General features: G+C 51.2%; 2 long non-coding RNA genes across 14 annotated transcripts; both read left to right on the plus strand.

Annotated features, from left to right (window-relative positions):
* The first annotated feature begins 4,173 nt into the window (after positions 1–4,173).
* Positions 4,174–17,544, plus strand: LOC120398421. 12 transcript variants are annotated; one of them, XR_005594384.1, is made up of 13 exons: positions 4,174–4,311; positions 4,956–5,856; positions 6,309–6,780; positions 6,934–7,090; positions 8,725–8,804; positions 9,227–9,323; positions 10,355–10,482; positions 10,884–11,032; positions 11,186–11,277; positions 12,059–12,153; positions 14,609–14,805; positions 16,599–16,661; positions 16,750–17,544. It is a non-coding gene; the product is annotated as an uncharacterized LOC120398421 (long non-coding RNA). The 12 variants fall into 12 exon arrangements; XR_005594380.1 differs by lacking the exon at positions 14,609–14,805 and having other exon boundaries at positions 16,750–16,914; positions 17,068–17,544; XR_005594379.1 differs by lacking the exon at positions 14,609–14,805 and having other exon boundaries at positions 16,750–16,914; positions 17,483–17,518.
* Positions 17,545–17,547: 3 nt separating this feature from the next.
* On the plus strand, positions 17,548–19,461 carry LOC120398422. Of its 2 annotated transcripts, none has more exons than XR_005594390.1 (3): positions 17,548–17,606; positions 18,036–18,193; positions 18,754–19,461. It is a non-coding gene; the product is annotated as an uncharacterized LOC120398422 (long non-coding RNA). The 2 variants fall into 2 exon arrangements; XR_005594389.1 differs by having other exon boundaries at positions 18,036–18,189.
* The last annotated feature ends 659 nt before the right edge of the window (positions 19,462–20,120 follow it).

Below are 20,120 nucleotides of genomic sequence, written 5' to 3' on the forward strand. Positions count from 1 at the left end.
TAATTAGCTTGATTAGCAGATGATACATTTAACTGTTACCCCAATCACAAATTCAACATAATAAAGCAACTTCCATAAATAGACATTAAAGCAAAAACCTATAAAAACAAAACCGAGGACTAAGCTTTTTGAGTCTGGTTCTGCGACCACCCTCCAAAAGCATCAAATGCGCATGTAACACGACTCAGCTCCACTCTCGTGTCCAAGCCACCTGGCCAGTGACTTGGCACGAGCAACTCTCAGGCTTGTAACTATAACAACCATTGCAAAACCTGTGTAAATGTTTGTGTAAGTAAATAACAGCTGTCAAAACTATTTTGTTGTATTTGCAATAAACGTAGCATTTTGCCTTGTCCCTCTTAAAATCCTTTTGGTATTATTTTATTAGTGTAACAGCGCCATGTTTTGTTCACTAAAGTTAGTGTAATTTAATGTGTGGAATTAGGATCACACATTATCACAGCTGCAATGGGTCCATAAATGGCCCATTCCTGAAGCCCAAATACAAATCCATAGAGCACAACCACCGAAATACATACCTGTCCAGATACCTATATAAATAAATCTGTAGAAACTGACTCCCACACCTACATGCTGATACCCCAACTAAGATCAGGGCTCCAGGGTGGTAGGTGCTGGACATTCACATAGGGCTTGGCTACACTGGCACTTTACAGCGCTGCAACTTTCTCGCTCAGGGGGGTGAAAAAACACCCCCCTGAGCGCAGCAAGTTACAGTGCTGCAAAGCGCCAGTGTAAACACTGCCCCTCCCAGCGCTGTAAGCTAATCCCCTCGGGGAAGTGGAGTACATGCAGCGCTGGGAGAGCTCTCTCCCAGCGCTGGTGCCGCGACCACACTGACACTTCAAAGCGCTGCCGTGGGAGCACTCCCGTGGCAGTGCTGTGGAGCTCTAAGTGTAGCCATACTCATAGAAAGAGAGAGTCTGCCACAAAGAGTTTATAATGTAGGTAGACAAAGGTGGGGAGAAATGTATGATACTGGCTCTTCTGCAATTACTAGTCAACAACATTCACTTTATAAGAAATAAAACATTTCTATTAGAGTTCCCTTCTCTTTTAAAAACTTGTTATGAAATGAATACACACATATTTTATGTCATCAATTTTTTTGTGTGCAAGCCAGCAACAGGAATAAAAGTCAAAGAGTTAGGCTGCAAATTTTATTCACACAGGTACATGCGGCAATACACGCACCTTCCTATACAAAGACACACAGTCTCTTACACACATACAATGCATACATGATACACTTGCCTACACAGACACCCAGCCAGGAAGGGAGGAGGGTGGGCTGGAGGGGAAAAGATGGGTAGGGTGGGGTGGAGGAGAGAGGATGAGGAGGGAAAGAGGCCGAGGACAAGAGCAGGGTGGGGGTGAGAGGGGGCAGTGAAGGAGAGAGGAGAGGGGTGTAGGGGGTATGTGGGGTGGATGGGGACACAGGGGGAGGCAGAAGGCTACAGATGCATGAGGATGTGGGGGGCACAGGCGTGTATAGGGTCATAATGGGAGTGCAGCAGTGTATGGAGGTGAGGGACATGGGGGTGGTAGCTCTGGGATGTGGAGAGGATGGGTGGGAGAGTACTGTAAGGGGTACAGGGCTGGGATGGGTAGGTGTGGGGGACAGGGCGGAGGGCGATGGGGGAGGGATGCAGTGAGGGGGATGGAGGTGCAGGGAGGTTGGATGGGGAGGTATGCAATGATGTGGGGATTGGGATGCAGGGGGGTTGGGACAGGGAGAAATGCAGTGAGGGGGATGGGGGTGCAGCCCCATTCCCAGCATTCGGAGACGAGGATACATACCTCCAACTCGTGGGTGCTGGCAATGGGGTGGCAGCAAGTGCCGCAGCTCAAGCCCAGCCACAGGAGGAGCATGAGGAGGAGAAGCAGGCCAGCAGCAGCGGGAGAGGTGCGTGCCATGACCCCTCAACCACAGCCTCCCAGGCGCGCTAGTTTGTCCTTTGCCCTGCAACAGCCAAAGAGAGCTGCAGCTGCAGGCGGGGGGCAGCACCCAGATCCCACTGCCTACTCCTATGTGTAGAAGCCAGAGGGGGGACATGCAGGCTGCTTCCTGGGAGCTGCAACCCACAGTCCCACTGTGCAGCACCGCCAACCAGACAGTCAACAGCCCAGTCTGCAGTGCTGACCAGAGCTGCCAGGATCCCTTTTTGACTGGGTGCTCTGGTCGCAAACTGGACACCTGGTCACCCTACTGGAGCCCTGAGGCGCCCCCCGTCCGGCAGCTAAATTCCAGAGACCTAACCCCCCCACCACCACAGAAGACAGAAGCCCTGCCCCCCCTGCCCCACTCCCACCCTGGAGGCCTAAAGCCCCGAACCCCGCCTCCAGTGACTGAAACCCAGAGCCCCCAACCACACCCTCACCTCCCTGGTGCTGGGCCTTGGAATTTTTATAGCGGGTTGGACAGGTCTCAGAAAGCAAAACATTGAGAACCAGGGGCGGCTCTAGCCATTTCGCCGCCCCAAGCACGGCGGCACGCCACGGGGGGTGCTCTGCCAGTCGCCGGTCCCGCAGCTCCGGTGGACCTCCCACAGGCGTGCCTGTGGATGCTCCACTGAAGCCGCGGGACCAGCGGACCCTCCGCAGGCACGCCTGCGGGAGGTCCACCGGAGCCGCCTGCCGCGCGACCGGCAGAGCGCCCCCCGCGGCATGCAGCCCCAAGCACGCACTTGGCGTGCTGGGGCCTGGAGCCGCCCCTGTTGAGAACCCCTGGGCTAGATGACCTCTTGAGGTTCCTTCCAGCGCAACATTTCTATTCAATTTCAGGGGGCAAGAGGTAGAGTGGGGGAGGAATGGGGACTGGGCCATGGGTGGAATGGGGGAGGGGCTGTGGGGGAAGGCACGGAATAGAATGAGTGATGGGCATGGTTGTGGGCAAAATGGGGGAGGGACTCTGTGCTTTGAGTTCCATCCAGGGGATAGAACTCCACTGGGGTCCCAGCTGAGGCTGAGAGCTCGACCCCAGCGGGGGCTGAACTCTCAGCATACCTCCTTCCGTGCCCCCAGCTGAGCTCTCAGCCCCTGACCCAATCCCAGGCGGGACCATAGTGGGGAGGGGCTGCGCTTTCAGCCCCCATGCCTTGGCCAGGGCCAGGAGAGGGGGCTGAGAGCAGCGAGCAGGAGCGAGGCCTCAGCCGGAAGAGGCTGGGTAGCGGGCTAGCCGCGCGAAGGGAAAGCTTCACCCACTGCCCATGTCTCACTGTGTGCCATGTTCATTTTATATTGTTATAGTTTTTTTTAATCAAAATGTTGTGCGATACCAGTCAAACGTCTTACAGAAGTGTAAATATATTACACCGACTCTGTTCCCTTTATCAACCAAATGTACAATCTCATCAAAAAAGATATCAAGTTAGTTTGAAAGGTTCTGTTTTCCATAAATACATGTTGATTGGCATTAATTATATTACTTTCTGTTAATTCTTTTTTAACTGAGTCCCATATGACCCATTCCATTGTTGTGCCCAGGATTGATGTCAGACTGAAAGGCCTATAATAACCAGTTCCTCCCATTTACCATTTTTAAATATTGTCACAATATTATCTTTCTTTTACTCTTCTGGAACTTCCCCATGGGATGCAGGGAATTCTTAGTGACAAGGGGCACAGAGGGGTTACGGAACAAAGTACAGTATCAAGGGAAGTGGTGGATTCTCCATCTTGATGTATTTTAAAGAAGACTAGAAGCCTTTGCTTAATGTGTTTGGTCAAAAACCAGCTACTGTGTCATACAGGAGGCCTGTGATATGCAGGGGGTTAGAATAGATGCTCTAAAGGTCTTTTCTGGCCATAAAGTCTACTAATTTAGGAAAAACTGAGTATAGCATTAGGAGCAGGTTTTTTACTATGGTGTTTTACTATGTAGCCGGCTTGCTTCCTGGAATGAACACTCATTGAGTGGGGTGATCCACAGAGTAGCTCAAACATCCAGAGTGTCTGGCCAGCGGCAGGACATCAACACTGCAGGGGAGGGTTGGGTGTGGCAGTGACATCACAAAGGCCCTTTCCAGGACCTCAGCCTATTGGTCAAAGGTGGTGGGGAGGTGGTGACCTCACAGAGAGATGCTGACATCAACCAGACAGGACAGGGGTGCAGGGCCAGGGAAACCTTGGAGACCCCTGTGGCTTTGCCTCAGCAAGTCTCCTCCTCGAGGCCTCTCCTTCAGGACTCAGAGAGTATTCGGGTTCATGTACATGAGTGCGAGGAGGAACTTCTTTTGAGTTTTCTTCTTTTACTAATTTTACTAGAAAACAGATGTCCCTGTTTAGAAGGTAAGAGCCTCCAAGACATTTGGAACCTGTTCAGTCTGATCTACCTGGCGCTGGCTGAATTCTAGGCATGGAAAACACTAGCTTAAGGTGGCAGAATTTTATTCCCCACCTAGAACTTTGTCCCTTAGAATCACTGGGGATATTGGGCTTTGTCCTTTTTGTTTTCCCTTTTCCTAGAACCCTAACTCCTTTCTCTTGCTTCTTTTGTCCTTTAATCTATTCGCCTCCCACCACCAATATGGGAGGCCCACTCAAAAAGATGGGGCTGGAATAGTGATCTAACAGTGATGCCCACAGGTGACCTAGGCCATCCTTTAGGCTCTTTGGTGAGAACCCTCAGTCTCTACCCTGATTAACTGAGTAAGGGACTATTGTCAGTGAGGAGACTCAGGTCCTTGTTGTTCTTTTTTAAGACGAAGTAAATAAGTCAGAACCAATGATATGTTTGATGAATTTTGCTGCTTCTCTGCATTAATTGTCTCTGAGCAGTTCATGATTCTCTTTAACATTCCAGTTCTCCTAAAATACTTGCTGAATAATTACTAAGAACTGTTGTTGGTCTGGAGCTCATTTGAGAGCACTTTATACAGGTCATTCAGCCCCACTTTCCCTAACTCTGACCTATGGCTCTCCCTTGATTGCAGGATCTGCATAGGGTCTTGCCAGACCTCCTGGATGCCATGCTGGGGAACCTGTTTGCAGAGCCCCCAGACACCGACAGGATCCACTACATCTTGGAGGTGAGTCCGATGAGAGGGACGGGGACAATTTTACCCTAACTCTTAGATCCATTTTCCAGTCTGTCCTCCTAGCTGGGTCCCCAGTGGCAGTGAGTGCAATGCAATGTCAGGCCCTTCCTCCTTGAAGGACAGAGGAAGGAGCTGGGACTTCAAGCCAGAGCTCTGTTTGGTTCTGTTGCGCACTAACCTCAGGGCTCCTGGCTGGCTTGGGGAGTGAGAGTCTGAACCCCTCTTGTGAGATGCAGAAAATGGTCCTCAGAGAAGAGCCACAGGCTCCTTCCTAGAGAAACAGAAGAACCCCAGAGAATCAGCCCTTCTCTCCAACAGACCCTGAGATTCCTGGGGGGATTGTGCTCACACTCAGTCCCTTCATCCAATCAAGGACTTGAGAGCCAGGGACGGGGGAGGGGTCTGTCTCCTTCCTGGTGAGCTGTTCTGGAATCAGGAGTTCAGGGAGGATGGGACCAGCCCCGACACCGAACACTGTTCCACTCTAGAGAGACAATGACAAGTTGTGACCTGCAGAATGGAAGCATCGTCCTGGGGGCAACAATCCCCTTCTAAAGCTCTGCAATCAATGAATCAGATATTCCACCCTGCGCACACTGTCTCAGCCCCCTGGAGGCTGGGGAGGGGTGTGTGTCATTTGCACAATACGTGCACCTGCCCATTCATCCTTAGCTGCCTCCTTTCCCCACAGTACATTAACTACTGGATCGTGTCCAGGGTGTCGCAGGAGAGAGCCAGGGCCATTAGGAGCAGCACGGCCCTGCTCAGATTCACCATCACCCTCCCTGAGTTTGACGTAAGTGACCTGTGACCCCAGCTTCCTGACTCCAGGCGTAGGCGGGCTGGCTCCAACTGGCTGTAGCATCTGCTGCTGCTGCAGGGGCTGTGGGTTAGGAGTGTTCCTCTTGGGGAGGCAGAGGCAGAGCAGGGAATGAGCTTAGCTTGAGTCAAGTTCTTCTTGTCCTGGTTAAGTGGTGACTGGGCTTTTAAGGGGCTCATGCTCCAGGTTCATGCCTTCCTGTCATCCTGGAGCAGCTGGGGAAGCAAGTCTTCCTGGAGGGCCCTGCCCACATCCCTGTTCTCCAGGCTCCCTTGGGGGCAGAGGAAATTAAGGATCTAGCTCTAGCTTCTATCCTCTAGCATCTCCCGCAAAGCGGCTGAGGGGAAAAAGAGAGTCCTGGCCCAGGGGGGACTGGGAGCTGACAGGAAAATGCTGATGGAGTCCCCTCTCCCTCTCCCTTCCATTAGAACTCAGCAGAATTCCCCAGGCTGGGTCACCATGTGGCACAGCTGGCTCTGTTCATCAGTGACCCAGGCAAGGACCTAAGCCGGCAGGCCAGGGAGGGAGTTTACCGGCTCTACCAGCTGCTGCTGCACCAGAGGGGTAATGAGCCCAGCTGGGAAATGGCTCCTGATAGAAGAGTAAGACTGGGACCCCAGCCAATTTCTCTCAGTCTGAGCCCGGCTGGAGGATGTCTCTCTGTCTGTCTCTTTCTCTGTTCTACACCCTTCCCCTGCAATTCTGCTGGACCAGGCACGCAGCGAGGACTCTGCCCACTGTGCAGCCACCAATGGGATTGGAAGGACACAGTCACTGAAACCAGAATGCCAAATGCGTGTGTGTGTCTGTTTCCCAGGGCTATCCATCCAGGAGGCCTAAGAGCTGTGGTGCTGGGACAGCAGGCTCCTGGGCTACAGGAACACGGCCAGGGTGGGGGAGGTAAGGACATTCTGCCAGGGCATGAAACAGCTCAGGGAGTGGGGGTGGCTGTGTCCCCTGCAGTGGCCACTAGCTGAAGATGCCGTTCTAGCCCCAGGATTTGGAGCCTGGCTCTGGGCAATCTGCTAATGCCTCACATCCTGTTGGTTTTAGGTCTTTGGCAAGTTCTTCTCAGAGAGGCAGAGAAGATTTTTCCTTCGGACGGAGGGCAGTGCTGGCCATCCACGATCTCCTGCTGCGTGTCAGCCAGGCTGGGCTGCTCCTCGTCTACTCCCTCCTGGGGGAAGCCCAGCAGCTGATGGGGGACAAGGTAAGCAGCTGCATTAGACTCAGGAGATTGGGGCGGGACCGAGGCCTCATTGCCATCCTATCGCCATTCACTGGCCTGGCAGCAAGGAGCCTGGTGGGGAATGAGAGTGAGAGCAGGTGCTACTGGGAAGGGAGATGAATTCACCTCCATGAGCAGGAGGAAACCAGCTTGTCCCCAGACCAGCTCCAATGCATCTCTTTAGCATTGGACTAATTAATGAGAAGCATTACCTCCTCACGGACTAATGTTCTTAGGGCACGGTGCTTTCGCTCTTGGAAAGAGCAGACCAATCCCCTAAGTGCCCTCTGCGAGCCTCTCCTGTCCCACAGGGCCTCATCCAGTTCCCAGTGGCCTAGTGTCCATGTGAACCAAGCCACCACCTAGAGAGAAGGGGAGGATTCAGTCAGTAGGGGCTGCTGATCTGCCCCATTCACCAGGGCTGCTATCCTGTGGCTTCAGCATTAGTGTGTGGGATGACTTGGGGCAAGAGCTCAACCTCCTTGCAATCCACTTCACTGCTGCCAGAATCCCTCCTGCCCCCCTGCTAGAGCCCCCTCCCTGGCCCACCTCCTCCGCTCCCTGCTGCAGGTACTGCTCTGGCTCACTGTAAATGCGGAGCTAGTGGGAGGGGAAATGGAGCCCCCTGGCACTCACTAAAAGGGACAGTGGTGGATTCTCCATCTCTTGATGTCATTTAGTGAAGACTAGATGCCTTTCTGGAATGTGTTTGCCCAAAAAGTAGCTATTGTGCTATACAGGAAGCCTGTGATATGTGGGGGTTGGGGGGGGGGGTTAGAATAGATGCTCTAAAGGTCTCTTCTGGCCATAAAGTCTACGAACTTTGGAAAAACTGAGTGTAGCACTGGGAGCAGCCTCTGATGTTTTACTGTCTAGCCGGCTTGCTTCCTGGAGTGAACACTGATTGAGTGGGGTGATCCACAGGGAGTAGCTCAAACCTTGAATGTGTCTGGCCAGCGGCAGGACATTAGCACTTCAGGGGAGGGGTGGGTGTGGCAGTGACATCACAAAGGCCTTTTGCAGGACCTCCACCTATTGGTCAAAGCTGGTGGGGAGATGGTGACCTCACAGAGAGATGTTGACATCAGCCAGGCAGGACAGGGGCGCAGGGCTAGGGAAACCTCGGAGACCCCTGTGGCTCTGCTTCAACAAGTCTCCTTCTTGAGGTCTCTCTTTGAGGACTTAGAGAGTATTAGGGTTCATGTACGTGAGCGCGAGGAGGAACCTCTTTCGAATTTTCTCCTTTCCTTTTACTGACTTTACTAGAAAATGGACGTCCCTGTTTTGACGGTAAGAGCCTCCAAGAGGTTTGGAAGCTGCTCAGTCTGATGCATCTGGTGCTATCTGAATTCTAGGCATGGAAAACACTAGTTTAAGGTGGCAGAATTTTAAGGTGCTAGAGGGACAGCTGAGGGCAGGGATTGCTGGGGCTGAAGATTGGGGAGAAGAAACGAAATAGATTCTGAGCTTGGTCACTAGTAGGCAGGAATTGGAGGAGCGGGAGGCAGGTGGGGGGATCCTGCTGGCTGTGTGGGGTGCTGGCTGGGTAATCTCACTGGGAAGTGTCAGTGAGGCCTGAATCTCACACGCTCCTTTGTTTCCTTTGGGTCTCACAGAAGCTCATTGAGGAGCTGACTGATAACTCTCCACCCGGCAGCGTCCTCGCTAACTCCCTGATTACTGTGAGCAACCTCAGGTACCGAGACCCTCCCACCCAGTTCCCCTAAACCCGGTGCTGCTCAGGCCCAAGGCTGGGAGTCACTGCCCCTCCTGCTCCCAGGTCACCTCCCATGGGTGGCTCCTGTGGCAGAGATGATGGGAAGGTTCCCTCTCTCCTGGCTGCGCTATTCTTTTCACTCCAGTAACATTGCAATGGCTTTGGGGAGAGGCTCACTTCCAGGATCAGATAGAGGAGGGGCAGCAGGGTCCAGGTAACAGGTGCTATTCCTGTCCTGCCACTGTCTGTCTGGGAAACCTTGGCCTTGTCATTCCCTGGCTCGGTGCCTCAGTTTCCATTCTCGCCAGCCTCTGCCTAGTTCCCTGCAGTTTCGCGACTGTGTTGGTGCCAGTCCCACCCCGGTGCTGCACAGTCCTATACCAGCTCCTCTCTCTTGCCAGCTCCCTGACACCTGCCCTTGAGCCAGAGCTAAAGACCCACCTCCTTCGAGCTGCCGTGTTCACCCTGGGCACCCAGAAGGACACCCCCCAAGTCCAGGTAGATCATGCTAAAGTCATGGATTGAAGAGCCAGCTGTCATCCTGCCATGAATCCTGACTAATTGCCTGCAGTGGGATATGAATGAGAGAGGCCAGGATATGTGTTTGGGGGTCCCACCAGTGCTTCCCAGAGACCCCTCTTCCCATCCTGTGGCAGATGTAGCCCCACTTTCCCTAACTCTGACCCATGGCTCTCCCTTGCTTGGCAGGATCTGCATGGGGTCTTGCCCGAAAAGTAGCTATTGTGCTATACAGGAAGACTGTGATATGCGGGGGGTTAGAATAGATGCTCTAAAGGCCTCCTGTCTGATGGGGAATGATAGTGAGAGCAGGAGGAAACCAGCTTGTCCCCAGAGCAGCTCCAATGCAGCTCTTTAGCAAGACTAATGAATGAGAAGCATTACCTCCTCACAGACTTATGTTCTTAGGGCACGGTGCTTTCGCTCTTGGAAAGAGCAGACAAGTCCCCTAAGTGCCGTCTGCGAGCCTCTCCTGTCCCACAGGGCCTCACCCAGTTCCCAGTGGTCTAGTGTCCATGTCAACCAAGCCACCACCTAGAGAGAAGGGGAGGATTCAGTCAGCAGGGGCTGCTGATCTGCCCCATTCACCAGGGTTGCCATCCTGTGGCTTCAGCATTAGTGTGTGGGATGACTTGGGGCAAGAGCTCAACCTCCTTGCAACCCACTTCACTGCTGCCAGAATCCCTCCTGCTCCCCCTGCTAGAGCCCCCTTCCTGCCCAACCTGGGTGGGGGTGGAGGAGAGGGTTCTGAGAACTTGAGCTATGCTTTGGAGGTGGAACAGCTGTCAAGGGCACTGAGGGGGAGGTGGCAGGAGCTCACCCTAAGAGGGGAGTTGGCACTGGAGGTCACTAGAAAGGAAAAGGAGACTCCATTCTCTGGGTCAGGAGGTGAATCCATCCCTCAGAGGTGGGCAGGTGCTGGGTGGAAATGCTGCTGGTTCCTGGTGCCCTTAATTGCCCCTGATTCCTTGGAGCATTTGAGTCTCTGACAGGTTCTCATTCCCTTGCAGCAGGAGGACGTCACGGCCAAAGTGATGCACCAGCTCCACATCATCTGGCACTTGCCCCAGGTGCCTGAGGCACTGCAGGGGCTGTACCTCTGAGGCCACCAGAAACTTCCACCCGCTCCCTGCTGCAGGTACTGCTCTGGCTCACTGTAAATGGGGAGCTAGTGGAAGGGGAAATGGAGCCCCTGGCACTGACTGAAACTCTCTCTCCTCTCAGTGGAGCAGGGTCCTTCCCTCTACCCCCTAAATTCCTTCATTTGGGGCAGGAGTGCTTTACCTCACACCCATTCCCTTCCCCCCCTTTTTTTAGTCTACCGCATCCCATCCCCTCTGCTCCCAGGCAGTGCTCTCCCTGCCCCATATGGTGCAGAAAGGCCATTAGCCACAGCCCCTATCCCCACTTTTGAGGAGGTGGTGGTGAGACAGAGGCTCAGGGTTAGCGTCACCTCCTGCCCTTTATACTTCCCTTGACCCTTCTATAGAGTCTCTTGGTGTGAAATAAATAGGAGCCGCCTTCCCGGCTGTCTTCCAGGCCCTGGGATCTGGCACAGCCTCCCAGACTGGCGCAGCCTGCAGATGAGCCACCTCCGGGAGCAGTGGGGACACATCACCTCGTCCCATCAAAGCAAGCAATGGTGGGTCTCAGAGAGGCTAGATGGAAGACCCCACTCCCTCCTGGAGGTAAGAGCCATTTACTGCTTGGGGCATGTAGGTCTCCTGGGGGAGAAATGGGATCCCCGATGCATAGCCTGGCTAAGAGTTTCCCCCATCCCTGGCTCCCAGCTCTGGGACAGAGATGTCTCCATCATTGTTCCACCCTGGTTTTGTTTCTAGGAAGGGGCTCCCCAGAGATGTCCTCAAACATGGACTACTACGAGCATTTCCGCTGGGAGGCTCCAGCCCCTTGGGCATGAAGAGAGCATCAGGTAGTTGTGGCATCTCTGGTCTCCAGCTCCACTTCCCACAGCAGGGCAAACGAAACCTTCAGCTCCCAGAATCCCAACGCTTTGACTTCCTTCCACTCAGCAGTGGGGTTTCTCCAGCCCCCTCACCACACCTGTCAGCCTCTGAATGATGAAGGGCCTGAATGTCAGAGTCACCAGAACAAGCACTCTCCAGTTCCAGGCAGTGGGGCCTGTGTGTACTCAGCCCCTCTGGGAACCAGGTCTGAAATGGGGAGCAAGGACCCCAGCCCAGAAAAAGTAGGAGTGGGCAGAGCAGGCCTGTAACAGGGTGCTTTCCCTGGGGCTGCACAGCCTTGGGCTTAGCTATGGTGATTACAGAATGAGGTTTAACTGAGAGGCACTATGTACCTTCCTATAAAGAGCCAGACTTCAGTGGTGATACAGCCCAGCTGGGGTATCAACAGGAATGAGAATGAGGTAGGTAGTTCAGAGCAGCAAGGAAAGCCTAGAGGGAACTTGAGAAGAGAGGTAGGAAGTGCCCAGGGAAAACTGCAGCAGACCTAGGTATTGGGTTCAGGGCCCTCTGTGAGGAATCCCTTCCTTGCAGATGCTGTGCTCTGGTTCCTGGACTCTGCCAGGAAGCCCAGCTCCCATCCCTAGCAGCTTGGCTCTTCCCTACGTGCTGTGCACCAGGCCCTCTGCAGAGAACGGCTCTGGGCAAGGACTGCAGAGCCAGCTGTCATCCTGGTAGGTGCAGCCCCAGATTCCATAACCCTGACCCATGGTCTCCCTCTGCTGACAGGCTCTGAACAAGGCCTGCCCAGACCCATGGATGCCATGCTGAAGAGCTCGCTGACAGCAACCCCCAGCACAGACAATCTCCAGCACATCTTGGAGGTGAGCATAATGGTCAGGGGCAGCAGGAATTTTACCTTAGCCCTGGGGAGGCCTGGAAATGAGAGACAGGATGATCCACGTTTCCACTGTGTCCTGCTACTTGAGAGCCATCAGTGCAGGGCAGTGTTGGGGCCCTTCCACCTTCAGGGATAGAGGGAAGGCGCTGGTGCTTGACAACAGCGAGGGTTAGGCTAAAAGGGGTAAAAACAAGGGTGATGTCGTGCTAGGAGTCTACTACAGACCACCTAACCAGGTGGAAGAGGTGGATGAGGCTTTTTTTAAACAACTAACAAAATCATCCAAAGCCCCAGATTTGGTGGTGATGGGGAACTTCAATTATCCAGATATATGTTGGGAAAATAACACTGCAGGGCACAGACTATCCAATAAGTTCTTGGACTGCATTGCAGACAATTTTTATTTCAGAAGGTTGAAAAAGCTACTAGGCGGGAAGCTGTTCTAGACTTGATTTTTAACAAATAGGGAGGAACTCATTGAGAATTTGAAAGTAGAAGGCAGCTTGGGTGAAAGTGATCATAGAGTTTGCAATTCTAAGGAAGGGTAGAAGGGAGTACAGCAAAATAGAGACAATGGATTTCAGGAAGGCGGATTTTGGTAAGCTCAGAGAGCTGATAGGTAAGGTCCCATGGGAATGAAGACTGAAGGGAAAAACAACTGAGGAGAGTTGGCAGTTTTTTTCAAAGGGACACTATTAAGGGCCCAAAAGCAAGCTATTCCACTGGGCTGGAAAGATAGAAAATGTATCAAAAACCACCTTGGCTTAACCACGAGATCTTGCATGATCTAAAAAATAAAAAGTCATATAAAAAATGGAAACTAGGACAGACTACAAAGGATGAATATAGGCAAACAACACAGGAATGCAGGGGCAAGATTAGAAAGGCAAAGGCACAAAATGAGCTCAAACTAGCTATGAGAATAAAGGGAAACAAGATTGTTTTTATCAATACATTAGAAGGAAGAGGAAGACTAAGGACAGGGTAGGCCCACTGCTCATTGAGGAGGGAGAAACAGTAACAGGAAACTTGGAAATGGCAGAGATGCTTAATGACTTATTTGTTTCGGTCTTCACTGAGAAGTCTGAAGGAATGCCTAACATAGTGAATGCTAATGGGAAGGGGGTAGGGTTAGAAGATAAATAAAAAAAGAACAAGTTAAAAATCACTTAGAAAAGTTAGATGTCTGCAAGTCACCAGGGCCTGATGAAATGCATCCTAGAATACTCAAGGAGCTCATAGAGGAGGTATCTGAGCCTCTAGCTATTATCTTTGGAAATCATGGGAGACGGGAGAGAATCCAGAAGACTGGAAAAGGGCAAATATAGTGCCAATCTATAAAAAGGGAAATAAAAACAACGCAGGAAACTACAGACCAGTTAGCAGGGGCGGCTCTAGGTATTTTGCTGCCCCAAGCACGGCAGGCAGGCTGTTTTTGGCGGCTTGCCTGTGGGAGGTCCCCGGTTCTGCGCATTCAGCGGCATGCCTGTGGGACATCTGCTGAAGTCGCGGGACCAGCGGACCCTCCGCAGGCATGCTGCCGAAGGCAACCTGCCTGCCACCCTCGCGGCAACCGGCAGAGTGCTTGGCGTGCTGGTGCCTGGAACCGCCCCTTCCAGTTAGTTTAACTTCTGTGCCAGGGAAGATAATGGAGCAAGTAATTAAGGAAATCATCTGCAAACACTTGGAAGGTGGTAAGATGATAGCCAGCATGGATTTGTAAAGAACAAATCGTGTCAAACCAATCTGATAGCTTTTTTTGATAGGATAACGAGTCTTGTGGATAAGGGAGAAGTGGTGGATGTGGTATACCTAGACTTTAGTAAGGCATTTGATACTGTCTCGCATGATATTCTTATCGATAAACTAGGCAAATACAATTTAGATGGGGCTACTATAAGATGGGTGCATAACGAGCTGGATAACCGTACTTAGAGAGTAGTTATTAATGGTTCCCAATCCTGCTGGAAAGGTATAACAAGTGGGGTTCCGCAGGGGTCTGTTTTGGGACCGTCTGTGTTCAATATCTTCATCAACGACTTAGACATTGGCATAGAAAGTACGCTTATTAAGTTTGCAGATGATAACAAACTGGGAGGGATTGCAACTGCTTTGGAGGACAGGGTCAAAATTCAAAATGATCTGGACAAATTGGAGAAATGGTCTGAGGTAAACAGGATGAAGTTTAACAAAGACAAATGCAAAGTGCTCCATTTAGGAAGGAAAAATCAGTTTCACACATACAAAATGGGAAGAGACTGTCTAAGAAGGAGTACGGCAGAAAGGGATCTAGAGGTTATGATGGACCACAAGCTAAATATGCGTCAACAGTGTGATGCTGTTGCAAAAAAAGCAAACATGATTCTGGGATGCATTAACAGATGTGTTATGAGCAAGACATGAGAAGTCATTCTTCCACTCTACTCTGCGCTGGTTAGGCCTCAACTGAAGTATTGTGTCCGATTCTGGGCACCGCATTTCAAGAAAGATGTGGAGAAATTGGAGAGGGTCCAGAGAAGAGCAACAAGAATGATTAAAGTCTTGAGAAAATGACCTACGAAAGAAGGCTGAAAGAATTGGGTTTGTTTAGTTTGGAAAAGAGAAGACTGAGAGGGGACATGATAGCAGTTTTCAGGTATCTAAAAGGGTGTCATCAGGAGGAGGGAGAAAACTTGTTCATCTTAGCCTCTAAGGATAGAACAAGAAGCAATGAGTTTAAACTGCAGCAAGGGAGGTTTAGGTTGGACATTAGGAAAAAGTTACTAACTGTCAGGGTGGTTAAACACTGGAATAAATTGCCTAGGGAGGTTGTGGAATCTCCATCTCTGGAGATATTTAAGAGTAGGTTAGATAAATGTCTATCAGGGATGGTCTAGACAGTATTTGGTCCTGCCATGAAGGCAGGGGACTGGACTCGATGACCTCTCGAGGTCCCTTCCAGTCCTAGAATCTATGAACAGGGCTCCGCCTGGTCCTATTGAGCACTAACTTCAAGGCCCCAGGTAGGCTTGCGGAGTGAGAGCATCAGACCCCGTGAGGTCCAGGTGAAGGCCCTCAGAGAAGAGCACTGGCTCCTTCCTAGGAAGCTGCTGAGACTCTCAAGGAGGGATTCATCCCTTCTCTCCCACGAACACACAGGATTGTAAGGAGCACAGGACGTTGTTCTTTATCCAGCAGAGACCTGTCCTAGCTCTCACCCATAAACCTGGGAGAGAGCTGGGAACTTGACCGGGTCCTCCCCCTGCATTTGCCCTGGTACACTCTCTTCTCCCCTCCTGCCTTGACTATTTAGCTATGGCTCTATGCACATGAAACAAACGGGAACTTCTTCTCTATCTCTAAGCTAAACTGGTTTATTAAGTCTGACCCCTCAACATATTTCAGGGGGCATATTTCCAGTACATGTACAGAACTCATTATACCCCACTCAGACCTACATCACACAAGGATATTCATCACCAGAGTGTTGTCAGCTTTCCAAACATAAGAAGGGCCATACTGGGTCACACCCAAGGTCCATGTAGCCCCATATCCTGTCTTCTGGCAGTGGCCAATGCCAGAAGAAATGCCCCAGAAGAAATGAACAGAACAGGTAATGATCAAGTGGTCCATTCCCTGTCATCCATTCCCAGCTTCTGGCAAACAGAGGCTAGGGACAGCATCCTTACCCATCCTGGCTAATAGTCATTGATGTACCTATCCTCTGTGAGTTTACCTACTTCTTTGTTGAACCCTGTTATAGTCTTGGTCTTCACAACATCCTCTGGCAAGGAGTTCCACAGGCTGACTGTGCGTTGTGTGAAAAACTACTTCCTATTTTTAGTTTTCAACCTGCTGCCTATTAATTTCATTTGGTGACCCCAGTTCTTGAACGATGCGAAGGAGTAAATAACACTTCCTTATTTACTCTCTCCACACCAGTCATGATTTTAAAGACCTCTATCATGTCCCCCCCTTAGTCATCTCTTTTCTAAGCTGAAAAGTCCCAGTCTTCTTAATCTCTCCTCATTTGGCAGCTGTTCCAAACCCCTCCAGATCCCTTTCTTGAGTGGTAACAGCTAATTTAGATCCCATCGTTTTATATGTAGAGTTGGGATTGTATTTTCCAATGTGCATTTCTTTGCATTTATAAACACTGAATTCTGAACATTGAACATTGCCATTTTGTTGTCCAGTCACCCAGTTTGGTGAGATCCTTTTGTAGCTCTTTGCAATCTGCTTGGGATTTAACTACCTTGAGTAGTTTGGTTTTTTTTATCATCTGAAAATTTTGGCACCTCACTGTTTACCCCTTTTTCCAAATCATTTATGAATATGTTGAATGACACTGGTCTCAGTTCAGACCCCAGGGGGACACCACCATTTACCTCTCTCCATTCTGAAAACTGACCATTTATTCCTACCCTCTGTTTCCTATCTTTTAACCAGTTACCAATCCATGAGAGGACCTTATGATGTACCTGTCTGGCACAATAATTCTGCACTGAATCAGTTGAGTCAATTGTTTATTCTTTGCGGTTCAGACCCTCTGTTCTCCCCCTGGGGTGACAGAACCCTGATCATCACATCTGTCTTTCAGGCTCTGTCCCAGCCTCTCACAGAGATGTATCCTGCAGCCAGCCCAGCTCAGGGAGCAGTGGGGACAAGTGATCTCCTCCTGTCAGACCAAGCAACATGGGTCTCATTGAGGCTCAGATGGAAGATCCCAATGGGATCCAGGGATCATCCTATGCATCTCCTGGAGGTAAGAACTGTCGACTCTTCGTGCCACTTGGGGCTCTTGCAACAAACAAGGGGCTCCTGCTACATATCCTGGTTGGGAGCTTTCGCTATCCTTGGATCCCAGCCCTGGTACAGAGACCTATTTCTCATCATGATATCCTCATTTTATTCTCAGAGGATGTGTCCAGGATCCTGGATAATGTTTTCTGCAGGAGGTTTGAATGGGGAGAGATCACTCACTGTCATGACCCAGAGGCCTTCAACCCAGGGCTGTAGGGTTCATGGAAGCAGCCACACTCCAACCCTCCACCTGGAAGCCTGCTGAAAATTGCTTACCTAGGACCCATGAAGTTCAGCCCCAGTCAGAGGCTCCGCTCCTGAGGTTCTAGTGGAGGGGTCCCAGAGAAGCTAATTGGCCCTCTGGCCCTGCTTAAGGCAGCAGCAGGAAAAGGAAGCTGACTGAACACCAGGGCTGCTCCCTGTTCTGGACCGTGTGCTGCTGGTTTCTGCTGCTGCTCCCCTGGCTTGATTTCCTGGCATCTGATTTGTGGTTTTGATTGCAAGTTTCTCTTGTGCTTCTGATCTTCCAGTATCCTGACCCAGCTGATTCCCAACTGACATCCATCCAACGAAGTGGGTATTCACCCATGAAAGCTCATGCTCCAAAACGTCTGTTAGTCTATAAGGTGCCACAGGACTCTTTGCTGCTGTCATGTGAGTGTGGACTCTGGCTCTGACCAGTAGGTCTGGCTGCCCTTGACCCAGCCATGACATTGAATTTTGTACAATTTCTTCAATGCTCTTTTTTGCTCTCCAGCAAGAGACACCAGTACCTTGGCTCCCAAAGTCCTGGTTGCCTGCTATTCAAGGGCTGAGGGGTAGTGCTTGTATTCCCCCCCCCCCCCCACCTGAGCTGCTTTTCCTATGGGAATCTCTCTAGAGCAGAGGAAAAATCTCCTCTTCTCTTAGGATCAGGCCTGGCAGTACTTCCCCCCCCCCGGGCCTCAGCTCAGCCACATTGGTTACCAGGGAACGGGGACCCCTTCTGAAGCCCTTAGCATGTGGGTGGAGGTGGGAGCAAAGGCTGAAGCTCCAGCAGTTTCCACCAAAGAACACCACCTTGTCTTTCTATGGTCCGACTAGGGCTCACCATCCATCTTGGAGCTGAACGCCAGATGGGAGCTGATAGATTGTTTATCCCGGTCCTAGCCATGTGTGGTGCATCTTCTCCTGGCCCTCTCTGGCACACAGCTCCATCCCACACAAAAACATGGCCCACCAAGAACAATCTGTAATGGTAGGTAAGTCAAACCATGGCCACATACAGATACCTTGGGCATCCATGGGGACTGAATCTGGGCCCTTCACTGCCAAGAGCACAACTCACTCCATTATGGTAGTGACCCCTACCAGCCCCTCTGAGGGGGTCAGTATTATCTCTGTTAACTGGCGCACAGGCATGGAAAGCAACTGGCTGCAAGGTCACACACAACATCACTGACAGAGGCAGGAAGGAAGCATGGTACTGATACCAGTCCAGCTCCGATCACTAGACTCCACCCACTTCCAAAGCCAGAGAACCCAGGAGCCCTGAGTCCCCTGACTCTGACAGCTAGGCCTTAAATGACAAGACCAACCTCCCTCCCCCTCAGGAAGCCATAGAAGGGACCATCTGCTGAGCTCCCCTTTGCATGGCACTGCCAGAGACCATTGCTAGTGGGTGCCAAGTAATTGAGCAGGAAACTCCTTGAGAGACTCCTAGAGACTTGCAGGTGTTTCACTGTGACCCTCTGGGAGCCATGGAAAGAAAGCTGCATGGAAGAGACTCTCCGGCTCTAACAAAGGGTTTCTATTCTCCTAGAGAGTCAGCCAGTGAAGCCAGTTTGCAGAATGTGGAAGAGCTGTTTGGCGATGGGTTGGAGGATTCACCATGTAGGTGGCAGCAGCTGCAGTGCCTGGGGTCTCCATGGGCCAAGGCTCCACTCCTGACACACCAGGCTAATCTCCCATTGCTCTCAGGGGGCTTTGGCTTTAGCTGCTGGGCCTGCGTGCCTAGAGAGAAGACTCCAGTATTTCCATCAGGCTGCTCAATGGCAAATATAGCCATCTACAGAAGTGAAGAAGAATGGAAGTGAAAGAGTAAAGCTGGACCATCCGCTGAGCTGCTGCAATCAAGTGAGCAGAGCTGGGGAGAGAAGAGGGAGAATGCGAAGGTGGCTGGTGGCAGTAAGGAGGAAAAGCAGTTTGGGAGCCAGGAGTGTAGAAATAAATAGTTAAAGATGAATACTGCGGGCTTTGTCTTGTGTGGTGAAGGATTGAAAATGAGTCTCTTTACTATCACACTCAACTTTAAAATAGCCTGGTACAATGACAGGGCAGGTCTATAAAGGTAAGAGGTCACTTTAAGGGCTTGACATCCCAGATTCTGTCGCTATTGTATGCTTCTATCAACATGATCTCAACCCAACAAATCCCTGAGGTGGTAGCAGTAGTGAGCTCTTGTCCTCTTTTTCTAGACTAACCACCAGAAAAAAGACACAATACATGTGGCCAAGGAAATGGAGAGGCATGGGGGTCACTCGCAGTGTTTCCTGTTAATATGGCTCTTGTCGGGGAGCATGGCAGGTTACTTTGGACTAGGTAGGAGCCAGAAACCTGCACATCCTGAGGCTCCAGAGACCTCTCTCTAGATCCCAGAGCTTATGTATGTGTCCTCTCCTGCCATACTCGCCTGCTGGTGACTAATGCAGTCACAGAGTTCAGGCTCAGTGTCATGCATTCCTCAGGAGGACTTAAGCTGCAATGGATCCTCTTGTGCATGGGCTGAGTGGGCAACCTCTCTATGCCATATCTGGTTTCCAGCCCATACACACTAAGGAGGAGGTGATGGACTTACCCCAAAGGTGGGTGTGGGAAGAAGCAGAGTGAAGAGATGATCAGAAAGCCATCCCATAGCATTCCTCCTAGAGTCATTCCAACAACCACCTGGCTCCTTCCTGCCGTAGGCCGCAGCCCCTAGGTTCCATAAGGAATTTCTGAATTAACCTTCTAGAAAGCTGCCTCTGGCTCTCTACAAGCTCTCACACAGCCCTATCATGAGAGGTAAGGAATAAGGTCCTGCCTCCCCAGCTGCTCTGGGGAATCTTCTCAGAAATCACTGCAGGGCGTTATGCATCTCTACAAACAGAGCACTTTGCACTGTGTTGTCAAGAAGCTGCACCACTCAGG

The sequence above is a fragment of the Mauremys reevesii genome, linkage group 2 (genome assembly GCF_016161935.1).
Source record: "Mauremys reevesii isolate NIE-2019 linkage group 2, ASM1616193v1, whole genome shotgun sequence".
In the NCBI taxonomy this organism is placed as follows: Eukaryota; Metazoa; Chordata; order Testudines; family Geoemydidae; genus Mauremys; species Mauremys reevesii.